The sequence below is a fragment of the Engystomops pustulosus genome, chromosome 3 (assembly GCF_040894005.1).
Source record: "Engystomops pustulosus chromosome 3, aEngPut4.maternal, whole genome shotgun sequence".
Taxonomy (NCBI): Eukaryota; Metazoa; Chordata; class Amphibia; order Anura; family Leptodactylidae; genus Engystomops; species Engystomops pustulosus.
In genome coordinates this window covers 98,197,546-98,224,104 of record NC_092413.1, presented here as the reverse complement: position 1 = coordinate 98,224,104, position 26,559 = coordinate 98,197,546, and positions in this window count along the sequence as shown.

Here is a 26,559-nt window from a genome sequence, read left to right as displayed (position 1 = left end):
AGGGGCTGGCTATATACTGGGAGGCTGTGACCAATGCATTTCCCACCCTCGGCTTATACTCGAGTCAATAGGTTTTCCCAGTTTTTTGTGTTAAGTTACCTTGGCTTATACTCGGGTTGGCTTACACTCATACTAAAGTTAAGTCCTTTTGATAACACTCTCATCTGGGCTGCAGTGAGTATACATGCCGATAGATTAACAACTGAAAAGACATCTTCCTATTTTGTTTCAGGATCCTATACTGTTTGACATACTTAGAACGGGCTGTCGTTTCTCTGCTAGAAACTCAGCTACTCTAGGTGACATGCTTTCCCCAAATTTGTTCACCTCAGCGCAGACACCCCAAACCTGGCTTACTAGTAAGGGCAGTTATAAATGTGCTTCTTCACGATGTACCATATGTAAATATATACAAAAAACTAATGTAGATTCCTCTGTATCCACCCATACTGATTATAAAATAAAGTCATTCATTAACTGTAATACTACCTACGTGGTATACTCTATTGTATGCACCAGTTGCTCACTACAATACATAGGTAGCACTAAACGTGCGCTTAAACATAGGATTGCGGAACACATATCAGGAGCACGTATAACATCTATGTCCCCTCAAAATATGCTTTATACACACAACATCTCTTCTGTCTCCAGACATTGTAAGGATATTCACAAGGGTGACAATTCGTGTTTGATAGTTACACCTGTGGAGAGAGTTGTCCGCCCTAAAAGAGGCGGCGATTGGGTTAAAGCCCTCCGCAACAGAGAGACTTACTGGATACTTACAATGAAAACTAGAAGTCCTTACGGTTTAAATCTTAAAAATGACTTATTGTACCTATATTAACATCATTTATGTGATATTTGCAGTCTCTATCGTGTTTGTACTTTTCTCCTCTTTAACCAATTACTATCGGATGTAATCTATGACGTGTACACCTCCCACTTCCGTTTCTTTATATGCCTCCCATTGTCATATTGAAATTTAGACTATGATTAAGAGCATGTTATAGCTCGAAACGCGTCAGTTCTTTTCACTTTGGTACCTTTTTTAAACTTTTTATAAGATGAAATAAACGTGAAGTTTTACTCCACTTATGCCTGAACTTATGCCTGCCTGGTTGCTGGATTCTATTGTTCCCTCCTTGCTATATAAAGTATTTACTGAAAGTGGCCAACCCCTTTAATGAAATCCGTTTGGAAAAAATACTTTTCGTTTTGTCAAGTACCATAACCTTAACCATAAACTTTTTTTTGTCAATGTAGCTTGATGAGAGCTTGGTTTATGCATATTGACTGGTAGTTTTTTTTTTTACAGCCATAGGGTTCATAGAACTTTTTGATTGGGTTTAATATAATTTTGATGGATGATTATAAATGTTAATTTGTAATTAAATTTATCGGTACCCTGTGATAGTTGGGTGTGGGGTGCTAATGGATGACAGAGGGAGCCCACTCCTCCAGTCACTCAGACACTGCAGTCCATCATTGATCACAGGGTTATAAACCTGGGATGTGAGTTTTTCCTATCCTGGGTATTAGTGCTGGCTTCTGCAGAAAGGGTTTTTGTTTTGTGGCTGCTCAGAGAAGTACTTTTGATGCAATGCCTCTGCATCAGAAGAACTACCCTAAATGTGGGCCGCAAAAACCCAATACAGTGGTTAAAACAGATGCCCTTTTCATGTATGTACAATAAATTCAAAGTATACCTAGTGTGTCATGATAGAGAAAGAGGATGCAGGCCCTGAATTCCCCCATAACCCCTGTCACCTTCCCTGGTCAAATAACATTACAAAGGTCAGATACATAGTATAGCAAAAGCAATAGCAACAGAAATGAGACAGAAGACTAGTAAAATTAGTGTAATAGAACCGGGTAGATAAAATAAGGAGTTCCTTAACGTTGCCCCCAGCAGCTGATCAGCAGTTCATCACTCAAGTCACAGTTGATACATATCTGAGCTCTAACATGACAGAACTCAGCTTTCACAGCGTTCACAGGCCTATGTAAGGCAGTTGTCATTTAAGGCTTCCAGAAAAAAGCCCTGGATGTGGCTTAATCTCAGAAAACTGCAGCAAGCATTAGCGAGTTCTGACATAATGACAGACATTACTTCTGTGTGTATTTTGTCCAGTTGCAAGTTTGAAATCTTTTTTTCATTCATAATTTTTTTTGAAATGACATCCATTTCAAGTGTACTGTCACTGACTGATAGTGTGTCATAAACTATAGGTGAAACGGCTTAGTGAAAATATAGATGTGGCAGAATAGAGTTGATAATAGTATCTAGGATTGGGAACAGAAAACTTAATGATCTTTAGTATTGGGGCAGAGGAAATTCCTATTGTATAGGAGAGGGTTATAATATATAGAAGTGGGGCCACAAGTGTTGAGTATGTAGCAGTTTTGCACAGGAGTTAATAGCATATTTCAGTGGGGAAAATGGATGGTGGTACATGCCTTAATAGTCCTTAGGATTTGGGTATTTTCTAAGCATAGTCTTCGGGGGATAGATCTTTTTGACAGCTTGTCACATTCATCTAAATAAAATTTGACACACATACCTTGTGTGAATAATATTACACTAATTTTTTAATAAACATATTCTCTACAGACAACCTTAAATGTAAGTGTAAGACGGGCCCTGGAAAGAAACAGATGACACAGACAGTGGGCCCTAGTGCGAAACACAGTTCCCAGCTGTCCCTTCCTATTGCCCTGCCTCCCCTAGGTAGAGGATAGACAACTAGAGGACAATTCTTCCTTAGGTCTTAGTGCATACACAGAACATGACAAACAAACAATAAACAAAATAAGGCAGAGTGGACAAACTGGGTCAGCAACAGAGGGAGAAAACAATGACAAAATTGCAATCCAATAGAGAGGTAAGACGTACAGGCCAGAGAACAGATACCAGAAGGTTAGCAAATACATGAACAGAGTGACTTTGAACAAGGTTTGACAGAAGTGTAACCAGCAAAGAGTGTATCCTGAGTGTGCCCTAGGGCCCGCTGCAGGCGAAAAGAGCAAGCAATCACAGGCAAGACAAAGGTAGAGCACCTGAAGAGACAATAGGAGTAAAACTCAATGGGGGTCATTTACTAAGGGCCCGATTTGAGTTTTCCCGACGTGTTACCCGAATATTTGCCGATTTTCCCTGAATTGCCCCGGGTTTGGCGCATGCGATCGGATTGAGGTGCATCGGCGCCGGCTTGCACGCAACGGAAATTGGGGGGCGTAGCCGAACGAAAACCCAACAGATTTGGAGAAACCGCCGCATTAAAAAAAAAAAAAGGGATCGCTGGACACGCGCTTACCTTCACCAGGAATAGGATCGTGAACTCCGGTGGACCTCGGCGGACTTCAGCGTAGCCGCGACACCTGGTGGACGTCGGAGAAACTGCCTTAGTGAATCACCGGAAGACCCGAATCCACCGCAGAGAACGAGAATGGACCGGGTAAGTAAATCTGCCACAATGTCTCATAAACCTTCTATCACGTATAGAGAATGACGCGGACATTGACATGACAGTACCCTACATCTTACAAAGAGCCACCGGACCCTAATTAGGACTGCCAGGTTTGGAGGGGTTCCACTAGTGACATAGCCTGAAGATCTCTGCTAGGGACCCACATACGTTCGTCTGTGCCACACCCCTTCCAATGTACAAGATACTGAGCAGAGTTCTGAACTTCTTCAACAGAGATTTATGATAGACATTGTGGACATGGAGGGTACGGATTAAAATAAGTCAGAATGACACTGGATTGAGGAATTTAATAGTAGTCAGATAGTGTGGAGCACATTTTTTGGATTGAACCCTAAGACGCAGGTTTTTGGTTGACAACTACACATGATCCCCAACACATACTCAGGACCAGATGTCCATTTCTTATTAGCCTGATGTCGCAGTGAATCTTGGCTTTAGCCAGGTTCAAAAGAGCCTGAGTCCAGACAAAGCAGACGGGTTAAAGAGCAAAATTCCAAATCCCCTCCAAGGGACCCACCTCGTTTGAGAAGGCAAAACAACAAGCAAAATAATCCGATGGTCCAGCCAGTTTCCAAAACGTGTTCAAAATTTATTGAACCATGTCTAAGAACAGTTATACCATCTGAAACGCGTTGGTGGACAGGATTTACACTGTGGATGTATTGATATTTTCAAATAAATTTTGAACACGTTTTGGAACCTGGCTGGACCATCGGATTATTTTGCTTAAAGCAGACGGGTTAATTGATTAAATTTGCCTACATGGGAAATGGGACGAAACTCATACATGGGTTGTCTACATTGGACATGGGATTAAACCCATAATTACAATCAAATGGCAAAACCTTGTTGGAGGAATTTAGACTATTGTTCAGTGCAAACTCCACAAGGGGAAATAATTTTTCCATTTATCCTGTCAGAGACGTAACACCTTAATAATTACTCCAGAGTCTGATTTTATCTCTCAGTTTGGCCATTCTTCTCCCGCTGGAAGGCAGAGTAGAAAGACAGAGAGGTAACCAGGCAACCACAGAACTCCCTTCAGAATTTGGACACCAACTGTATTCCTCACTCAGACACAATATTCTCTGGGATCCCTTGCAGACAAAGTATGTTATTGATAAACAAGGAAGTAACCATCTTAGCACTTGGAAATTTGTTAAATTAATCAGGTGACACATCATAGAGAATCTATCACATGCTACCCAGATTACAGTCTTCCCCTTGGAACTTGGTGACAGTATCTTTTCTGAACAGTTTTCGCGGGATTGTTGAAAAACAATGAGATGCTGGATGCATCAACCTTAGTGTTCTTAGACCTAGGACAATCTGTAATGATGAAGTCAAGGCAAATGTAATACAATGACCAATGAGTCTGCTTAGGGTTCAGTCTAAATACAATAAGATTATCTACATTGTAATTGCGCTAAGTTGAGAATTTCCTTGAGAAGAAGGCTACTGGGAATAGATTAGTAAGAGATTCAGAACTGTGAGACAAAACGGCCCCACCCAAAACTCAAAAGTGTCAGCTTCCACAATAAAGGTTTAACTCAAGGCAGACAGAACCAAGGCAGGAACATTCATTAAACTTTTTTTTAGCTAAACAATTGCATCTGGAGTCCAATGGGTTACATCAGCACATTTTCTAGTGAGTTCTGTCAATGGCATGGACAACATGGAAACATTTTTAATACATTTTTGATAGTAGTTAAAAAAAACCCCAGGGTTTTTACAACTTGTAAGCCATTCCCAATTTTCGATAGCCATGACCTTAAGGGGATCCATACAAAAAGACTCAAGAGTGATGATATAACCCGAGAAAGGTTTTTTTTTTGGACTTCAAACAAACATTTAGACAGTTAAGTAAACAACTAATTCTGGCAAAGTATAGACAATACATTTCTGACATGTTGTACAGGAATGGTCCAATCTGGGGAAAAGATGAGAATATCATATAAATAAAAGGCATCATATTGACCCAAAAGATATCTTGGAATATAACATTTACAAAATGTTGGAAAGCAGCAGGGGCATAACACAAACCAAAAGGCATAACCAAGTACTCAAAATGTCACTTTGGTGTATAAAGTGTGGTCTTCTATTCATCTTCTTTCCTGATATGAATCAAATTTAAGACCCCAAGCAGATCAATATTAGAAAACAATGGGCACCCACTATCTGAGTTAATAAGTCGGCGATAGACAGGATAGGGTAAGGATTATTTACAGTAATGTTATTAAGTTCGCAATAGTCTATACAAGCCCTGAGGACAGCATCATTCTTCAAGACAAAAAAAGAATCCTGTTCCCATATTAGAGTTAGTTTTGTAAACGGTCTCGGATATACTCTAACATGGCCTCAAGTTCTGGGGGAGAAAAATCCTTCCTTTGGTATATTTAGACCCAGGGCAAGATATAAATTCCACAATCGTAAGGTCTATTCGGAGTTAAGGACTCAGCAGAAGCTTTATCAAAAACATCAGCAAAATCAGAAATGTGCTCTGGCAGTAGGACTTTTTCAGTCTAGATTACAGTAAAAAGCAGGGAAGAACAATTAGAGGAACACTTTTGACCCAAAGAATACATCAGCAGACAGATTATTGAACACAAAAAAACTGCAGTGACTGCAGTGTGAAAGGAGATGAGATTTGAGTAGAGATGAGCGAGTATACTCATCCAAGCTTGATGCTCGTTCGAGTATTACCAAATACTTGGAGCAAAAAGAGGCAACACCCTCAGGGTATATTACAAATCGTATGCTTTATTAAAGACATAAAAAACAATAATCAAAAAGCAATAATGGACAGACTACAATGCTAAAATTAAAATACATGTGTCCAAGAATAATCGCCATCAAGGGCATAGAGGTAGGCAAGGCAAAGTCACTACACGGTAATGGATCCCATATAAATATGGAAATGCAGAGTGTTGAATAACACTTAGTAAACACACAAATAATGTGACTGAGCTAAAGACACCATACCAGACAGATGGGACCACATGTAACTGACCCCGACACGTGTTTCGCTGTCGCGCTTTATCAAGGGGAGTGTCTAGTGTCCAGAGCGTCGGCTATTTAAGCTACTGTTAGCCAATAGAGTAAATGCAATGATACCCTCACCTGGTGCAAATAGGTGGCGCGGTAGTGATAGGTTGCGTCGCAGCCACGATCAATATGCGCGTGCGCCCAAAAGTGTCCCGGTACAAATGAACTGCGCATGCGCGAGAGTAATAGACTCTCACGGGACCTCGTACGAGAGAGGTGGCCTAGAAGTATTGTGGCGCATGCGCACCTTGCACCAGGGCGTGCGGCCGGGCACAGGGAAAGCGCGCACGCGCAGTAGCTTAAAGAGACATAATAGATGAAAAGTTTAAAAACCAATAATTACATTATCCCCTGTAAACCAAGGAAGAGTATGCTCGATACAAATATTGCACATGAGCCCGAACTAAAAAAATATAATTACATATAAAAGCACACATGAATAATGTGATATATAAACGTGATAATAATGAAAAGGAAAAACCTTTGTTTGGTGCATACAATCATATAAAAAACCGTGAAAGACAAGACATATAAACAAGAGTAAACCTTCAAATGTACATTTGAAGGTTTACTCTTGTTTATATGTCTTGTCTTTCACGTTTTTTTATCTTCTAGATATCCCTGGACTTCATAGTTCCCCATCATTTCCATGATGTTTACAAGCTCGGATCTCCTTTCAACATGCGCTTTTGCCAACTTCCATGCACACACCTTCACACACATTCTTTCACGTGTGGTCACTGGGTTGCACTGTGCACTTTGTCACTATTTTCATCTCCAGTTGTTTATATCTCTTTTTCTTCTTTTTTGCTTACCAGCACAACTATGTAATCGTGTCGTCGTCCTATACATATACTTCATTATTGTATGCACATAACAAAGGTTTTTCCTCTCATCATCATCATTTTTATACATCACTTTACCAATGTGATTTTTCATGTAACTAAATTTTATACCCCCTGGTGCAAGGTGCGCATGCGCCACAATACTTCTAGGCCACCTCTCTCGTACGAGGTCCGTGAGAGTCTATTACTCTCGCGCATGTGCAGTTCATTTGTACCGGGACACTTTTGGGCGCACGCGCATATTGGTCATGGTTGCAACGCAACCTATCACTACCGCGCCACCTATTTGCACCAGGTGAGGTTATGATTGCATTTACTCTATTGGCTAACAGTAGCTTAAATAGCCGACGCTCTGGACACTAGACACTCCCCTTGATAAAGCGCGACAGCGAAACACGTGTCGGGGTCAGTAACATGTGGTCCCATCTGTCTGGTATGGTGTCTTTAGCTCAGTCACATTATTTGTGTGTTTATTCACCATTCTGCATTTCCATATTTATATGGGATCCATTACCGTGTAGTGACTTTGCCTTGCCTACCTCTATGCCCTTGGTGGCGATTATTCTTGGACACATGTATTATAATTTTAGCATTGTAGTCTGTCCATTATTGCTTTTTGATTATTGTTTTTATGTCTTTAATAAAGCATACGATTTGTAATATACCCTGAGGGTGTTGCCTCTTTTTGCTCCAAGTATTTGTTAATACTTATTGTTGCTGTTGGTAAACTACGGTCCCCTACCACACAGCTTGTACGTTTGGTCGTGCGAGTATTAGCGTACTCGAAACGGCTCGTTGCTCGGACGAGTATTTCGCCTGCTCGAGAACGAGCTTTCACTTAAGGAAACAAAGTGAAGAACAGTGAAGAACACAGTGAACACAAGATCATTTAAGGATCATTAAGGATCATTTAAGTAAAGAACACAGTGAAGAACACATTGCAGATGTTTCCGTACATCTGCTAACTTATCAGAAGACATTAGTGCAGAAAGGTGTTCTTCACAATAGTACTGTATGTGAAGAACAATATGTGTGAATAATCTTCACACATATTGTTCTTCACGTACTACTGTGAAGAACACTGTTCTGCACTTGTGTCTTCTGATAAGTTAGCAGATGTACGAAAATATCTGCAATGTGCAATGACCAAACCCTGATCGCACCCTGGTCAAACTCTTACGTGATCTGCAACGCAAGTGTGGAAGGGGCTTTACTATTAGAGAAAAAAGCCTGGACCTCTGGGCACAATGGCAAGAGTTTCGACTTCTGCCAATTAATGTCCAACCCGGAATATCTACCAAATTCCTTAACTAACTCAAATACTCTCAGGACAGATTGCAGGGAGTCACTAAGATATAACACCATGTCGTCTGCATATAGACAAATCTTGTCCTTTATGCCACAAGACCCCCCCCCCACACTTAATCCCAGGAACCTCCTTAATCATAATTGCAAGGGTTTCTATATACAAAGCAAATAAAATAGGGGATAACGGGCACCCCTGATGAGTGCCCCTAGATAATGAAAAAAATTCTGAAAAAAAACCCTCATTTTTATTCTAGCTAAGGGACAGTTATACATACTTCTTACAAAACCAATAAATGTGTCCCCTATGCCAAACTTAGCCAACACCTTCCTGAGGAAACTGCACTCCACCCTGTCAAACGCCTTAAACGCATCCAAAGACAGGATGGATCCCCCCGTCCCATTTTTATAGCTGAAAAAATCTTAAGCATACATTCACTTATCCTTCTATTAGGGATAAACCATTTCTGATCATTGTGCACGATGTCCTGGACTACCTTTTGTAACCTAAATGCCAAAGCCTTCGCCAATATTTTTATGTCGGTGTTTAATAAAGATATCGGGCGAAACGAGCCAACTTTCAACAAATCTTTTCCCAAACACTCCCTCTGGGCTTGAGATAATGTCGGAAATGACACCTTTCACAAAAAATTATCAATTTCTATCCCCTGTGTATCTGTCTGTGTCCTATATAAATCTGAATAAAATCTGCCAAACACCTGTGCAATCTGTCCTGAAGTATTTTTAATGGTCCCTTCCTCATCTCTGTTCGCCGCAATAACCTTACCATTAGCCCTAGAGGTTTGTACCATATTTGCCAATAATTTACCGGACTTACTACCCTCCACAAAATACTTTTGGTCCTGAAAGAAAGTTTTATGTTGAGCTTTTTGTTCAAAAAACTCCTGCAGCTGCGTCCTAACATCATTAGCCTTTAGTCTATTCCCTTCCCCAGGGGAGTAAAAGATCGCCTGCTCTGCAGCCGCCAGAGCTTCCTTCAATCTCTTTTCATTAGCTCCTAAACTCTTTCTGGCATAGATAATGTTGTTATTATATATTCCCCTAATAAATGCTTTAAAAGAGTCCCATACTACTCTACTATCATTCTCCTGAAAATTCTTAGACCAGAATTCACTGGTGATGTTCTCCATATCAATCTGTGATTCAAGAATCGAAATCCAATATGGATTAAGCCTAAAGCTACGTCCTTTCCTTCGTTCTTTCTTACCACAATTATAACTGGAATATGATCCGATATTGAGCAGGTTTCATATAACATTTTATGAATCATCCTTTAGAAGCCAGAGTTGACTAAGCAGAGATCGATTCAGGATAAAGTACCATAAGATCGGCTCATACAGGAAAATGCTTTTCGATTACCAAACGTCTATCCACTCTAACTCTTCACAAAAGAGTGCCAATGGCTCCCTTCTCCCACCCCCAGTCATTGTCTTACTATCCAGTGATATTCTATCTTGAGAATTGTCCATGGTGGCATTGAAGTCACCCATAATCATTAGGGCACAGTTTCCTTTATCTTCAATAAATACGAGCAGGTCCTTCAGTACATTAAAAGAAAAAGGGGGCGGAATATAAATAAATGCTAAAATAACCATAATTCCGTAAAGTTTCCCAAACAAAAAAATATATCTTCCCTCTTTATTAGAGATGAGCGAACACTAAAATGCTCGGGTACTCGTTATTCGAGACGAACTTTTCCCGATGCTCGAGTGCTCGTCTCGAATAACGAACCCCATTGAAGTCAATGGGAGACTCGAGCATTTTTCAAGGGGACCAAGGCTCTGCACAGGGAAGCTTGACCAAACACCTGGGAACCTCAGAAAAGGATGGAAACACCACGGAAATGGACAGGAAACAGCAGGGGCAGCATGCATGGATGCCTCTGAGGCTGCATAATCGCAACATTATGCCAAAATTATGGGCAACAGCATGGCCATGACAGAGTGACAGAATGAAGCTAGATAGCATCTAAAACATCCAATAATTGACCCTGACACTATAGGGGACGGCATGCAGAGGCAGCGGCAGCAGGCTAGAGAGTGTCATGGCGACATACCCTAAATGGACTCAGGCTTCAAACCAATGGGTGGCAGAGAGGAACCAAAGGAGGTGAGCAAGAAGCGCTCAAATAATATCGGTACATGATAAAAGTTTGCCAGTATATTTTGTGGATTACACAGCAGGGTGGCGACAAAGTTAACATGGAAGCCATGAAAACAACCCAAAATTCTGCCTGACACAGCTCGTTTGATAAGGGGACCATGTATGGAGGCAGTGAACTAGTAGTAGATTAAAGGTGCTGCAGTTAAAACTATGTTAGTTGGATCTTGGCATGGAGCTGGCGCTCCGCTGCCAGGCGAGCTTTCGCCAATCCAAGCCCCTGTCTATAGGCTACTCCCCAAACAGCACTTCTAAGAACCTTTTGTATAAGATCAAGTGTAGTAGCGTTCTTATAAGTTTAGGATATGGCGGGTGAGGGGAATGTAAACAGCTGCGCAAGAAGCGCTGAAATAATATCGGTTAATCATAAAAGTTTGCCAGTATATTTTGTGGATAACACAGCAGGGTGGCGACAAAGTTAACAACTTTGATGTGGAATCCATGAAAACAACCCAAATTTCTGCCTGACACACCTCGTTTGATAAGGGGAGGATGTATGGAGGCAGCTATATGGACGACTTTTGGAGGTAGCAATGGAGACAACGTGTGGAGGCTGCTATGGAGACAATTTAATTTGGATAGTGCCTGTATGTGGCAGTCCCAAAAAGTTTTCAAACCAGAGGAGCAGGTAGGTGTCCCTCCAGAAAAATGGAATAGATTGAGTGCCTGTATGTGGCAGTCCCAAAAATGTTTCAAACCAGAGGAGCAGGTAGGTGGCCCTCCAGTAAAATGGAATAGATTGAGTGCCTGTATGTGGCAGTCCCAAAAAGTTTTCAAACCAGAGGAGCAGGTAGGTGTCCCTCCAGAAAAATGGAATAGATTGAGTGCCTGTATGTGGCAGTCCCAAAAATGTTTCAAACCAGAGGAGCAGGTAGGTGGCCCTCCAGTAAAATGGAATAGATTGAGTGCCTGTATGTGGCAGTCCCAAAAAGTTTTCAAACCAGAGGAGCAGGTAGGTGTCCCTCCAGAAAAATGGAATAGATTGAGTGCCTGTATGTGGCAGTCCCAAAAATTTTTCAAACCAGAGGAGCAGGTAGGTGGCCCTCCAGTAAAATGGAATAGATTGAGTGCCTGTATGTGGCAGTCCCAAAAATTTTTTAAAACAGAGGACCGGGTAGGTGGCCCTCCAGAAAAATGGAATAGATTGAGTGCCTGTATGTGGCACTCACAAAAATTGTTTCAAACAGAGGACCGGGTAGGTGGCCCTCCAGAAAAATTAAATGCATAAAGTACTATAGCAAGAGCCAGTGGGCCCTGTCAAAAATAGCCAGTTTCCTCTGCTTTACTGTACAAAGAGGAGGAGAAGGAGGAAAATGAGGAGGAGGAGGAGTGGATCAATTATTCAGGTTGAGCTTCCTTCACCTGGTGGAGATTGGAAATTCTGAGAAATCCAGCCTTTATTCATTTTAATAAGCGTCAGCCTGTCAGCGCTGTCAGTCGACAGGCGTGTACGCTTATCTGTGATGATGCCACCAGCTGCACTGAAAACCCGCTCGGACAAGACGCTAGCGGCAGGGCAGGCAAGAACCTCCAAGGCGTACAGCGCCAGTTCGTGCCACATGTCCAGCTTTGAAACCCAGTAGTTGTAGGGAGCTGTGTGATCATTTAGGACGATGGTATGGTCAGCTACGTACTCCCTCACCATCTTTCTGTAAAGATCAGCCCTACTCTGCCGAGACTGGGGACAGGTGACAGTGTCTTGCTGGGGTGACATAAAGCTGGCAAAAGCCTTGTAAAGCGTACCCTTGCCAGTGCTGGACAAGCTGCCTGCTCGCCTACTCTCCCTCGCTACTTGTCCCGCAGAACTACGCACTCTGCCGCTAGCGCTGTCAGAAGGGAAATACTGTTTCAGCTTGTGCACCAGGGCCTGCTGGTATTCATGCATTCTCACACTCCTTTCCTCTGCAGGGAGGTGCTGGAATAAATTCTTTGAACGCGAGCGTCACGGGATAGGCAGCCTAGCATGAAATCTGCCATATGCGCCAGAGTACCAACGCGTAAGAATTCACTCCCCTCACTGGCCTGACTGTCCATTTCCTCCTCCTCCAACTCCTCCAACTCCTCTTCTTCTGCCCATACACGCTGAACAGTGAAGGACTCAACAATGGTCCCCTCTTGTGTCTCGCCAACATTCTCCTCCTCTTCCTCCTCATCCTCCTCCACCTCCACCTCCTCCGATATGCGCTGAGAAACAGACCTGAGGGTGCTTTGGCTATCAACAAGGGAATCTTCTTCCCCCGTCTCTTGTGACGAGCGCAAAGCTTCCGACTTCATGCTGATCAGAGAGTTTTTCAACAGGCCAAGCAGCGGGATGGTGAGGCTGATGATGGCGGCATCGCCACTGACCATCTGTGTTGACTCCTCAAAGTTACTCAGCACCTGACAGATATCAGACATCCACGTCCACTCCTCATTGTAGACTTGAGGAAGCTGACTGACCTGACTACCACTTCTGGTGGAAGTTGACATCTGGCAGTCTACAATCGCTCTGCGCTGCTGGTAAACTCTGGATAACATGGTCAGTGTTGAATTCCACCTCGTGGGCACGTCGCACAACAGTCGGTGAGCGGGCAGTTGGAGGCGGCGCTGCGCTGCCCTGAGAGTGGCAGCATCTGGGCTGGACTTCCTGAAATGCGCACAGATGCGGCGCACCTTCGTGAGCAAATCAGACAGATTGGGGTATGTCTTGAGGAAACGCTGAACTATCAGATTTAACACATGGGCCAGGCATGGCACATGTGTCAGTCTGCCGAGTTGCAGAGCCGCCACAAGGTTACGGCCGTTGTCACACACAACCATGCCTGGCTTCAGGTTCAGCGGTGCCAGCCACAGATCAGTCTGCGCCGTCATGCCCTGTAATAGCTCTTGGGCGGTGTGCCTTTTGTCGCCTAGGCTCAGCAGTTTGAGCACCGCCTGCTGTCGCTTAGCGACGGCACTGCTGCTGTGCCTAGAGCTACCGACTGATGGCGCCGTGCCCACGGATGGTAGTTCGGAGGAGGAGGTGGAGGAGGGGTGGGAGGAGGAGGAGGCATAGTAGGCCTGAAACACCTGGACCGAGGTAAGCCCCGCAATCCTCGGTGTTGGCAGTATATGACCAGCCCCAGGGTCAGACTCGGTCCCAGCCTCCACCAAGTTAACCCAATGTGCCGTCAGCGATATATAGTGGCCCTGCCCGGCAGCACTCGTCCACGTGTCCGTGGTCAGGTGGACCTTGTCAGAAACGGCGTTGGTCAGGGCACGGGTGATGTTGTCTGACACGTGCTGGTGCAGGGCTGGGACGGCACATCGGGAAAAGTAGTGGCGGCTGGGGACCGAATACCGAGGGGCGGCCGCCGCCATGAGGTTGCGAAAGGCCTCGGTCTCTACTAGCCTATAGGGCAGCATCTCCAGGCTAAGCAATCTGGAGATGTGCACATTAAGGGCTTGGGCGTGCCGGTGGGTTGCACTATATTTGCGTTTCCGCTCCAGCGTCTGGGGTATGGAGAGCTGAACGCTGGTGGATGCTGTGGAGGATCGTGGAGGCGACGATGGGGTTTTTGTGGCAGGGTCCTGGGCAGGGGGCTGACTATCAGCTGACACAGGGGAAGGAGCAGTGGTGTGCACGGCCGGAGGTGAACGGGCTTGTTGCCACTGAGTGGGGTGTTTAGCATTCATATGCCTGCGCATACTGGTGGTAGTTAAGCTAGTAGTGGTGGAACCCCTGCTGAGCCTGGTTTGGCAAATGTTGCACACCACAGTCCGTCGGTCATCCGGTGTTTCCTTAAAGAACCTCCAGACTTCTTAAGATCTAGCCCTCGCCGCAAGAGCCCTCACCACGGGAGCTTCACTAGTTGACACATTTGGCGCTGATGCACCAGCTCTGGCCCTGCCTCTCCGTCTGGCCCCACCACTGCCTCTTCCAACCTGTTCTGGTCGAGGACTCTCCTCCGTCTCAGAAGCACTGTGTTCACCCGGCCTCTCAACCCAGCTTGGGTCTGTCACCTCATCATCCTCCGATCCCTCAGTCTGCTCCCCCCTCGGACTTCCTGCCCTGACAACAACTTCCCCACTGTCTGACAACCGTGTCTCCTCATCGTCGGACACCTCTTTACACACTTCCACTACGTCAAGAAGGTCATCATCACCCACAGACTGTGACTGGTGGAAAACCTGGGCATCGGAAAATTGCTCAGCAGCAACCGGACAAGTGGTTTGTGACTGTGGGAAGGGTCCAGAAAACAGTTCCTCAGAGTATGCCGGTTCAAATGCCAAATTTTCCTGGGAGGGGGCAGCCTGGGGGGGAGGAGGCTGAGGTGCAGGAGCTGGAGGAGTGGCGATTTCGGTGACATGGGTGGACTGCGTGGAAGACTGACTGGTGGACAAATTGCTCGAAGCATTGTCAGCAATCCACGACATCACCTGTTCGCACTGTTCTGGCCTCAACAGTGCTCTACCACGAGTCCCAGTAACTTCAGACATGAACCTAGGGAGTGTAGCTCTGCGGCGTTCCCCTGCTCCCTCATAAGCAGGTGGTGTCTCACCCCGCCCAGGACCACGGCCTCTGACCCCTGCAGTAGTTGGACGCCCACGTCCCCGCCCTCGTCCTCTACCCCTAGCCCTCGGGTTAAACATTTTTAAAATGAGAGTTATAACTTTAATTTTTTTTTAACTTTTTTTTGTGTTTTTTGTTTTTTTTTGTGTTTTTTGTTTTTTTTTTGTTTTTTTTGTTTTTTTTTGTGTTTTTGAGTTTTTAAAACCAAACGATGCTATCCTATTGCTATGGCTATTTTCTAGCCAAGTATGAAAGCACACTACTATGCCAGATGAGATGACACTGAGTTATTAAACAAAATAAACGTAAAATAAAAAAGGACAAATGGCAGACTGTGCCTAATTGAAATCCAACCCCTACTAAATTTTCCCACTTCGGTCTTTGCTATGGATATGTGCGTCACTAAGCGCAAAACACAGCGGTCGCAAGTCTCACTACAAATTGCTCAGAATTGGCTAGTACATGCACTGCAGCAAGTACAGCCACCAGCAGATCAACCAGAAATCAAATATATAACGCTACTGTAGGCGTAAGCCGTTTGGATTCTCCTATGGCTATTTTCTAGCCAAGTATGAAAGCACACTACTATGCCAGATGAGATGACGCTGAGTTATTAAACAAAATAAACGTAAAATAAAAAAGGACAAATGGCAGACTGTGCCTAATTGAAATCCAACCCCTACTAAATTTTCCCACTTCGGTCTTTGCAATGGATATGTGCGTCACTAAGCGCAAAACACAGCGGTCGCAAGTCTCACTACAAATTGCTGACAATTGGCTAGTAGATGCACTGCAGCAAGTACAGCCACCAGCAGATCAACCAGAAATCAAATATATAACGCTACTGTAGGCGTAAGCCGTTTGGATTCTCCTATGGCTATTTTCTAGCCAAGTATGAAAGCACACTACTATGCCAGATGAGATGACACTGAGTTATTAAACAAAATAAACGTAAAATAAAAAAGGAAAAATGGCAGACTGTGCCTAATTGAAATCCAACCCCTACTAAATTTTCCCACTTTGGTGTTTGAGGTGGATATGTGTGCCACTAAGAGCTAAACACAACGGTAGCAAGTCCCCCTGCTAATTCCTCACAAAATGGTACTAGATGCAAATAAAAAAAAAAAAAGTAGAACGTTATTGTAGCCCTAAGAAGGGCTGTTGGGTTCTTGGAGAATCACTCCTGCCTAACAGTAAGCTAATAGAACACCCTAACGCTTTCCCTGACCAGCAGCAGCTCTCTCCCTAGCGGCATCCAGACACAGAATGATCCGAGCAGCGCGGGCAGCGGCTAGTCTATCCCAGGGTCACCTGATCTGGCCAGCCAACCACTGCTATCGACGTGTAAGGGTACCACGTCATGCTGGGTGGAGTGCAGAGTCTCCTGGCTTGTGATTGGCTCTGTTTCTGGCCGCCAAAAAGCAAAACGGCGGGAGCTGCCATTTTCTCGAGCGGGCGAAGTATTCGTCTGAGCAACGAGCAGTTTCGAGTACGCTAATGCTCGAACAAGCATCAAGCTCGGACGAGCATGTTCGCTCATCTCTACTCTTTATCAATCTGCTGTTGACATATAACAAACTCAATGGGGCAGATTTATCAAGCTGTCTGAAAGTCAGAATATTTCTAGTTGCCCATGGCAACCAATCACAGCTCAGCTTTCATTTTACCAGTGCTCATGAATATTTTAAAGGGGAGCTGTGATTGGTTGCCATGGGCAATTAGAAATATTCAGACTTTCAGACAGCTTGATAAATCTGCCCCAGTGTCTGCGTGTATCAATACTGTAACCCTTCTGGAGTAAATACTGCCAAAAGAGTAACTTTTTCCATATCGACTTTAAGATCTTTAACCTGTAGCTCCAATTTCTTGTTGTGTGCACCATGTCCTTTCTCTTTTCCTTTATTTTGTTCATTTCCTCACGTATCAATTTAATGTCTATATTTAAGCTACCAATCTGTTCATTAACATTGTCTATTGAAGCCTTTGAATCCTCCACGGTCCTTTTGGTATCTCTAACCACTGTCAAGATTTCCGTCAAAAGGGAGTTTAGTTCCTGAGGGAGACCCTCCCATTGCAAAGTCTCCAAACTGAGACTCCCCTCCGCCCTGTCACCACATCCTTAGCTGTGTCTTTGGCACTTTGTTTGGTTTTTGAAGGAGGTGATTTCCACTTTTTTTCCAGCCCCCCCCCCCCCCCAGATTTCCTTACACTCGCCTTAGGAGGCATTGTCAAAGTCGATTTTAAGGATATAAATAAGCCGAATAACCTAGCCAATACCCAAACAGACACATATGGCCCCAAGAACTAGGAGCATCAATGGCTAGTTACAAGCAAATTTTACATTAAATTACCCCAGAAACCTTATTATTCCGAAAAAAATGTTAGTTCATTCCCAAAACAGATGATTCGCTGACAGCAATAAACCTAGGAGGAAGAAAGCAATAATAGCAACATGCCTATGAAACTGTGATACTTTAACACCATTTACAACAAAGAAAGTTAATCTATCATCATACAGCCATAGTGCATCATACTTTTAGTGAACAGTGTTAGTCGCAATAAGCTGCTTTAGAGACCAGACGGTTTTATAGTTAGGTGTTAGTCCAAGACAAAGGTAGAGTGCAGAGTGAAGCGTGTGGCAGATATCAGGTCAGCCGCTAGAGCCCAGTTCAGAATGTCAGATAAGACAATAGCAATAAAACTCTCCTAAACCTACTAGTATGGATTCAGATGCAGATGTGACAGTAAGTATTGCAATGTATACTATCCAAAAAGCTGCACTGAACTATTGCCTGGATTTCAGGCCACTGGTTCCAGCCATCATAAAACAGATTGTGCTAAAACAGAGAAACAAATCTTCATGTATTATAATACATAAAACAAATGTTTCAAAGTTACCATTGGTTTAAAGATGAATTCACCCTTAAAGGGAACCTGTCAACAACCTGTCAAAGTTCCACAGGCTACCCGCAAAGCCGAGTCATCACCTATCCACATTCCCCCATTAGTTAATATCTTTAATGACCAGGCTTGAAAGGGTTTCAGGGTTTATAATACCTCATGTCATGGGTGGACCCATATCATGGGTCGCGGGTGGACCCATATCGCGGGTCGCGGGCTCACCCGTGTTTCCCAGGGCTTGCAGGCGCAGCGCCGGCGCAGCTCACCTCTCCCCATGCCTGATTCCCTGCCGAGCTCTATGCGCTTGGGTCCCCGTCTCTTAGGGCACGCATGCAGCACCTTCAGGAAATGTAAAGGGCCAGCGCATCGCTAATTGGTGCGCTGGCTGATCACTTCCCCTTTAAAAGCCAGCACCTTCCTTACTGCCTTGATGGATATTTGTGCCTCACAGCCTGAGAGAAAGCTCTTCTGCGATTTACCTTCATTCCTGTGTCTCCTGCGTTCCTGTGTCTCCTGCGTTCCTGAGTACCTCCGTGTTCCTGTGTTACCAGAGCTCCTCGTGTTCCTGTGTACCAGTGTTCCTCTGTGCTGCTGTCCTGTGTGCTGTGTTACTGTAACCATCTGCTTGGACCTCCTGTTGCTGACCCCGGATTGGACTCTGACGTTGCATCTCTGCCACCTGCCCTGACCCTGTGCCTTGACTTTGTCCACAAGATTATCTGCCGTCTCTGTACCTCGACCTTGGCCGCCACTACAGACAAGTCACGCCTGTGGAACAATCTGGTGGTACCACGCCGAAGCTAGTCCAACCCGCTTTGTAGCGGGCTCTGGTGAAAACCGAGTACCACTTAGACTACGGTCCCATGTAGAGGCTTGTGTCATCGTCTGCAGTGGTCCAATGGATTCACACCCGCAAGCTTGACATACCTATTATGCTATTTAGTAACTTTGTGCAAGTGGTTGTTTAAGAGCTCTTTTAGAGAAATATTTTGTATTGTATTTTTTTTACTTTAAATTAGAAAATTGTTAGTTAAACAGTAAGTAAGGTCAAAGTTTGAGACAGGCAAATATATATCACAGTTAGGTTAAGTTAGGGAAATCACAGAATAGAATACATAGTCAGAATTGTAGTTTTGTAAGAAAGCTGGGGTCACAACAAAGAAATCCAAATGACAGCAGAATCGTACATCCTTGCCAGATCATCCCGAACCTTTGGGAGAGGGAGCCTTTACTTACTAGAGATTGGCACTTATAAGAAAGAGACACATTTCAATGGGCACAGTGGCTCTTAAATGTTAGGAAGTGCCAAGTGTGCTCCTTACAATCCTGTCTGACCAGCTTCTAGGTACTGAGAAGAAAACACACATCCAGGAAGCCACACAGAAGCTGGAACGTCATCATCATTACCGTGGACATTCACATACAAGTAAGTAATTGGCATTAGAGGGGATAGTGGGGTACCTAACATACTGAGCTCCAGCTGCACAGGTTGCACCATTGTTAAGTTCTCTCCTGCTAGTAACAAAATAGGAATTCCCTAATAGATGAAAAAGGCCAAAAAAGTTTAATTTTGTTAATAAAAATGTACAAATCTTAATCATTTTAGGTTATAATTGGGAATTATTACATTAGTTAAAATGTAACTTTTTAACTAAAAAATAGTGCAGATGAAAATATTAAAATTTTTAATATAATTTATTAAAAAGAAATGTTCCTGTTTCCTTATTTTCCATCTGCCTTTCTTCCTAGTTTTAGCAATTCGTATATATATATGTTTTGCCCTGTACACCGCTGGCAGCTGATAGATAAGAATGAGATAATGGGGCACATGTATCAAAACTTTTTGCTTGCCTTTTTCTTTCATTTTTTAAACTTTTCATGCTGCTTGTGCTCTTTTTTTGTGCTCTTTAAATGTTCACTATTGTCTAGTTTTCTACAGTGCTCCCAGGGTTATCTTCTGAATCCAGATGTGAAAGTTGCAACTTTTTGTACCACTTTTAGAATCACTCAGTGTACACTCCTCACTATTGCCTATGAATGTTTCTTTTCGGTACAGTTGGGGTCTCAATTTTATTATTCCGCTTTAACAACTTCAGGTATAGAAATTCCACTTGTTCACTAGACATCTGTGGAGTGAATTTGATGTTGAGACAATTATTATTTAATTCATCAACAAATTCTCTGCATTGATCTTCAGCGGCAAATTCACTAAAGACCAAACACTGCATGTATCTATGTGTATAGACCACTAATATACATCTGACCAGAAGAAAAGTAAAGAAATGTCCTAAAAAACAGGAGTACAAAGCCAGACTTATGATACATTTGGTCCAGTGTTTCTAATGGCTTTAGTGTTTACTTGCACACTATAGTCCAATCTATTAAGAGAGCTGAATCATCAATAGAAATTTTCTGTAAGTATGAAAGGAGTTAAACTTTAGCTTGTTTTTATCAGTTTTCTTTGCTTGGATCTGAGAAGAGTTGCACTGCTCAATAGAGAAGATAAAAAAAAAATCCTTTTAATCAAGTATTTTTTTTGCCTTCTCTGTAATGAAAACTGAAGGATTAAGACATTCCCTTAATTGTTCTAACCATTAGGGTCGTAGGAATATGTCACTAAACCAGTTTATGTTGCTCAGTCTCATAACAACGAGAGAAATAAAGGAAAAATCATTTCTTATACATGAATTTCATGGAATGATTAGAATTATTAGTACAAACCACAAATGAAAGAAGACAAAATATTAGTGTGCACCAAATGTCTCTGAAACTCAAGTATCAACTTTTGGCAAAAAAAACCCAAAAGTGTGTTATATAATTGATGATCTCATGTATAGCTGTAAATTTCTGGTACACAGGAATAGGTATAATATATCAGAATTAAATCACAGTGAGTGTGTTGTTTCATTTCCTTTACCACAGATTGAAATCAATACTTTAAAAGTGATTTAATATGCCCTCTTGAAACATATTATTATTATTCTTTCAAGAGAACATAATAACCTTATTGGTAGTTATGCTGCCTGTAGTCGCACCTTAGTGACAAATTTGAGTGGGTGTTCAAATTCTGGTGTCTAGGTGCTGGGATATTACTGTGCATTAGCCTATGTGGAACCTGGCAGCTGGATTCAGAGGTATTCATTGTAATTAGAATAATTAAGACAAACAAAAACACACAGATTTCGGGATTGTATTGTGCATACTAATCATGGAAGTGCAATGTCTGCACATCATCTTCCACTTCAATCCTCTTTATTTTGGGAATTCACTAAAATCTCTGCTTCTCATATTATATATTATTAGCAAATCCACTGATTAGCATTTATGCACAGTATTTGATATAAATCTTAAATTACAAGTATTTGATTAAGCTCTATAACTATTATTAATATAAAGAATGAATAGATGGTCTGACTGCCATGAACTGTAAAAGAGAGATTCATCACAATAGGTAATAAAGCATATTTCCTGAATACTTAGGTATGAATTTATCAAATAGTCTTTTCAGGAATAAAATTTGTATTTTTTATTCCACTGAGCATAAATGCAGAATGTTATTTATAATAATATGTAGGCAGATGACCCTTGAGAATCTAGTCTCTTGATAAATGTCTGGTATGGTGGGCAAATAATCGAGCTTGAACCCTGTACACTGTCAAATACAGGCTCCATAGGAAATAATTATATGTCTGTAATGCTTTACCACTGGTCCACTGTCTTTTAATGCTCTTAAAGTGATGCTTCCATTGAGAGATTGCTGTCACGGTTTAAAGGGAGGAATGAAACTGTATAAAGAGAGCAGCAAAAACTAGGGAACAGGGAAGGGAAAACTGTGCCTTATTCTAAGGCTAATCTAGTCCCTGCGGGTGATGGTCCGCTCACCCAGGTTAGCTCCAGATACAACTTTTCTCTCTCTGAACACAAAGACCTTTCCAGATAGTTAGGAAAAGGACTAAATCATACTAGGGTCTGATGTGCAAAATTTTAGCCCCCCCCCCCCCCAAACAAAACAATTGCTACAATTAAAAACTTGGTGATCAAGCAATTCCAGCATGCACACAAACACACAACGATACTGAATGCAGGAAGAAGGCCAATAGAGGGAATATTGTAATAATATTATATAATAATATTATTATAATATTATAATAAAAACTAGAGCAGGTCCAAATACACTCAGTAGAAAATAAACACAGGCAAAGCGAAACAGGCAGGAAAGTGGTGAGTGAATAAAAGAGAAAATGAAAAACTTCACAGAATCTGTCACCACAGTCAAAGAAACAAGCTACTTAATAAGTATACTAGAAAAGAAAAAAGAATTATTTCAGCTCACCAGCTTGTGTCCATTAACTGTGCAGATCGCTGCTCTGGGACCATGAGACAAAGACTGTAACAGGAGAAGAAGATTGCGTTCCGCACCAGATTTTGGTTAAAAATATTCTCTTTATTTTATTTCCATTAAAAATATTATGAAAAAATGTTCTTATTGTATTCCAAAGCGGTGCATCCTACGCGTTTTTGGGGCCTAAAAAACGCCTTTACTCATGGCTGAAAAAAGACCATGGCTCAGCCCAAAATGCGTAGGCCGTTTTTTCCACTATATCCAACCCTAGGGTTGTTCAGGATGCATTGCTTTGGAATACACTAAGAACATTTTTTCAGAATATATTTTATAATGGAAATAAAATAAAGAGAATATTTTTATTCTATTCTTCTCCTGTTCCAGTACTTAGTAAGTATAGCTATTCCTACAGAACAGAGGCAGGGATAAGCAGCAGATTCAACAATACCTAGCAAATACTGAATGACAAAACCAGCATTCAATGGAGCCTGACTACAATTTATAGGATAATACAAATAAAAAACACCAGCAGGTAATGTGGAAACACCAGCAACAAAAAGGCCATTGAAAATAATAGGGCTACATAGCACAGTGGTAGAAAACTGACTAGAAAGGCCATAGGCCGCGGTTCAAATCCTGACAATTGTATCTGTAATTTGGAGCTTATAATATTGGAGGCATTGAAAGCATTATAAAATGACAAACAAAAGGGAAAGATATACACTTGAAATCTGAATGTTGTTTTGCCCCTGCTATAATCTAGAAAAGAGTAGGGATGGAAGGTGTGTTTTGTGCCTGCTGTACAACACACATCTATAATACAGTCATTTGCATAAGCCAAATATTAAAAACAGAATAGAAAATGGAAAAACATGCAGTTTTCTGTTCACTAGATGCTGGGTTGTACAGATCGTTTTAAAGATACATTCAGTTAAAGCTGCACTGCAAACACATAAAAAAATGAAAAAAAATATGCAAAAAGTATATTAAAAGTTAAAATAAAAGAAAAGGGACAGGCATAAAAGGGTTTTCCAACCTCATGATATAGATGGCCTATAAACTGTAGTAGGACCTTTTAAGACTTGCAAATGAATGAAAACAAAATGGAAAAAATCAGTTCAGCCCTAAAATGCATACACTCACAAAAGTAAAATGAAAAGACACATCTCACAATTTTATTCTAGTATAGAAATACCCCAGATGTGTATGTAAGCTGTAGTTGGGGCACCTCACAAGATGTAGAAGAGGAAATGCTTTTGAAGGAGAGGTTTTGATGGAGTACATTGGAGGTGCCTTAGAACATTTGCTGCCATGATGTACCAGAACAGCGGAACAAATGAATGTATGGTGTTTTGGAAGCATTTCCCAAACTACAACCCTTCTGGGTCTATAGCGAGCATTCTAACAACTATGGGTATTTCATAGAAATTAATACAGAATAAAAACTTTGATCTTTTTCACTAATAAAATGCACCATATTTTTCATGTAATTTCTACTTTACTTGATAATATTACATGCTTGGTTGAAATCTGCTATAGGGGCATACATTGAGGCTTGGAAAGAAAAGATAGACTTGTTACAAGGTGGCCATGCCATGGTGCAATTTATTATATCCCCCAAGTATCCACACTGAGGAAACTCCCTAAAAGTGACTTGAAATACACATCACTTAAACAATTTATTGAATTTCAACCCCACAGAAACGTTCCTCAAATTAATGGGTAATATTTCTACCAGAATGCTATTTAAGTGCTCACTGCCAAATGTTTTACTCAGCTCCTGGAATGATAAAAAGTCATTTGTTTAGTTACTACACTATATTCTCTTATTTTAAAAATAATCTATATGTGAAAAAAGTACTCCTATGTGTTCATATACACAGCGTTAGTGAGCAATTGCGGAAACCCAGAGCAATAATAGAAAAATTCCATATCCTGAAATATAACAGCAATTTATAAACTACACCTTAACTTAAGAAATGTAGAGAGTATTTTGTGCAGAAATTTCAGTGTCCAATATGTTGTTCCCAGCTGAGATACCCACTTTAAAAGGTGATTTATCACTAGTAAGCTTTTTGTAGTGTATATATCCATTGCCAATTGAGTGCCAAATACAGTTTTATTTATTGCAATTTTTTTATTAGCCTTAAAAGCAATGATTCAACTTATTTGGAATTTACCAGCACCAATTAATAAGCGGGTGTCTACTGTGTAATAGAGCAGACGGTAGAGAGGCAGCTCAGCCCATGAGCTCAATCTTTACATCCTTAACGGCCCTTCCTCATAACGACCTTCCAAAAAACTATGTTTCTTGATAAACAAAAACATAGACAAGTAAAATCAAAATCTTCTTTATTAGAAATCCATTAATAAGAACATGTAACAAACATGTGGCCAGTGTGGGGGAAAACTCCTGATAACTCATGAACTTTGCAGTGATTGGCTACACTACTAAATACAGTAGCCCACAGATCATTAAAACATATGTGTCCAAACAGGTGTACAGTAGATGTAGTTTTGATGGAAAATCAAACTGATATATAATAGAGACTGACAAAAACTGATATTGAGGATAGAACACAACAGTTTTGTTGTGAAAAATTAAAGTTACAGTCATATTTAAAATAAACTTCTCCTTTAATATGTGAACAAGATCAGCAACAGAATCCTTAATTCATATCATGTATATCCTTGGTATTGTCATAGTACATTGCTTGATCAGGCATATTAGGTATCAAAAGAAAATACTGATGTGCTCCATATTAACATAATGGTCAACATTTTTCAATTTTTCATGTGTCGTTTTCCTCTTTAATGTGCCAGATTATTGAATACTGATGAATACTGGTGCATTTTTAACATAGAGCGTGCGACACAATTCTGTCGAGTCGCAGTAATCAATGTGGTGCACGGTCCGACTAAGCGAAACGCCCCTTTATGTGCTGGATTTTGTGGCGGGGCAGAACACAGTGCAGCCATGACACAAAACTGGTGCAGACACTTCATAAATATATGTGCAAGCAGTTTGCACATTCTTTTCAACGCAAAATCAGACAGAAAACTTTAACACTTCGATAAATGTGGCCCAATGACTTGGATACTTATTAGCAAAAATAATTAATAATTGCCTACATATTTTTCATAACCTGTCAATTCAATATAATGTGTCAGACAGTTCATAAAAGTAAGTTCTGTAACATAAAATATCTCTATAACTGTAGTTCACAACCTCCATTAAATACCCATTGTCCATTATAAGCAAACCTATTGGGGAATATATTTTTCAAATACTTTAAAGTTTTTGCAACAAACATAGTAAAACTTAGCCAAGACCATAAAAAACACAAAATAAATTATGATATAAGTCTGTCTCAAAACCGATCTCATTTAGCCATTCAACACTTTAAACGGAAACAAAGAATAACTAAAATAATTATGGCAAACACAAAGAAATAAATAATTCCTAGAAATATCAATGTGATTTACAGTGTAATACTTGAATAGAATAACATTTTTCTTTACAATCAATAAGAATAATAATCACTGCTATAGAAGGTTTCCCATATCAGGTGCAATGGAGTCTATGGTAGAATTACAATGTAGTAGATAAATTATTGAAGATGTTTTCAGCTTAAGGATCAATCATTTATTTGCCAATAGCTAGTGTTAGTGCTGTCTCCCAGAGGAGCTATCATAAAAGCTCAGGAATTACTAGGCACCGCTATGTGCCAATTATACACCAATTGAATAGCATAGAGGTCAATGTGAACCAAGAGTAAATCAATCATAAATGCATTTTATTCTAATTAGACTTCACTTTGGAAGGAAAAATATAGCATATTAAAATATGCATGAGGATTTTGTCTGCTTTGACTGCTATTGGTGGGTTTATGTTTAAGTCCCTAAATTATTTTGTTT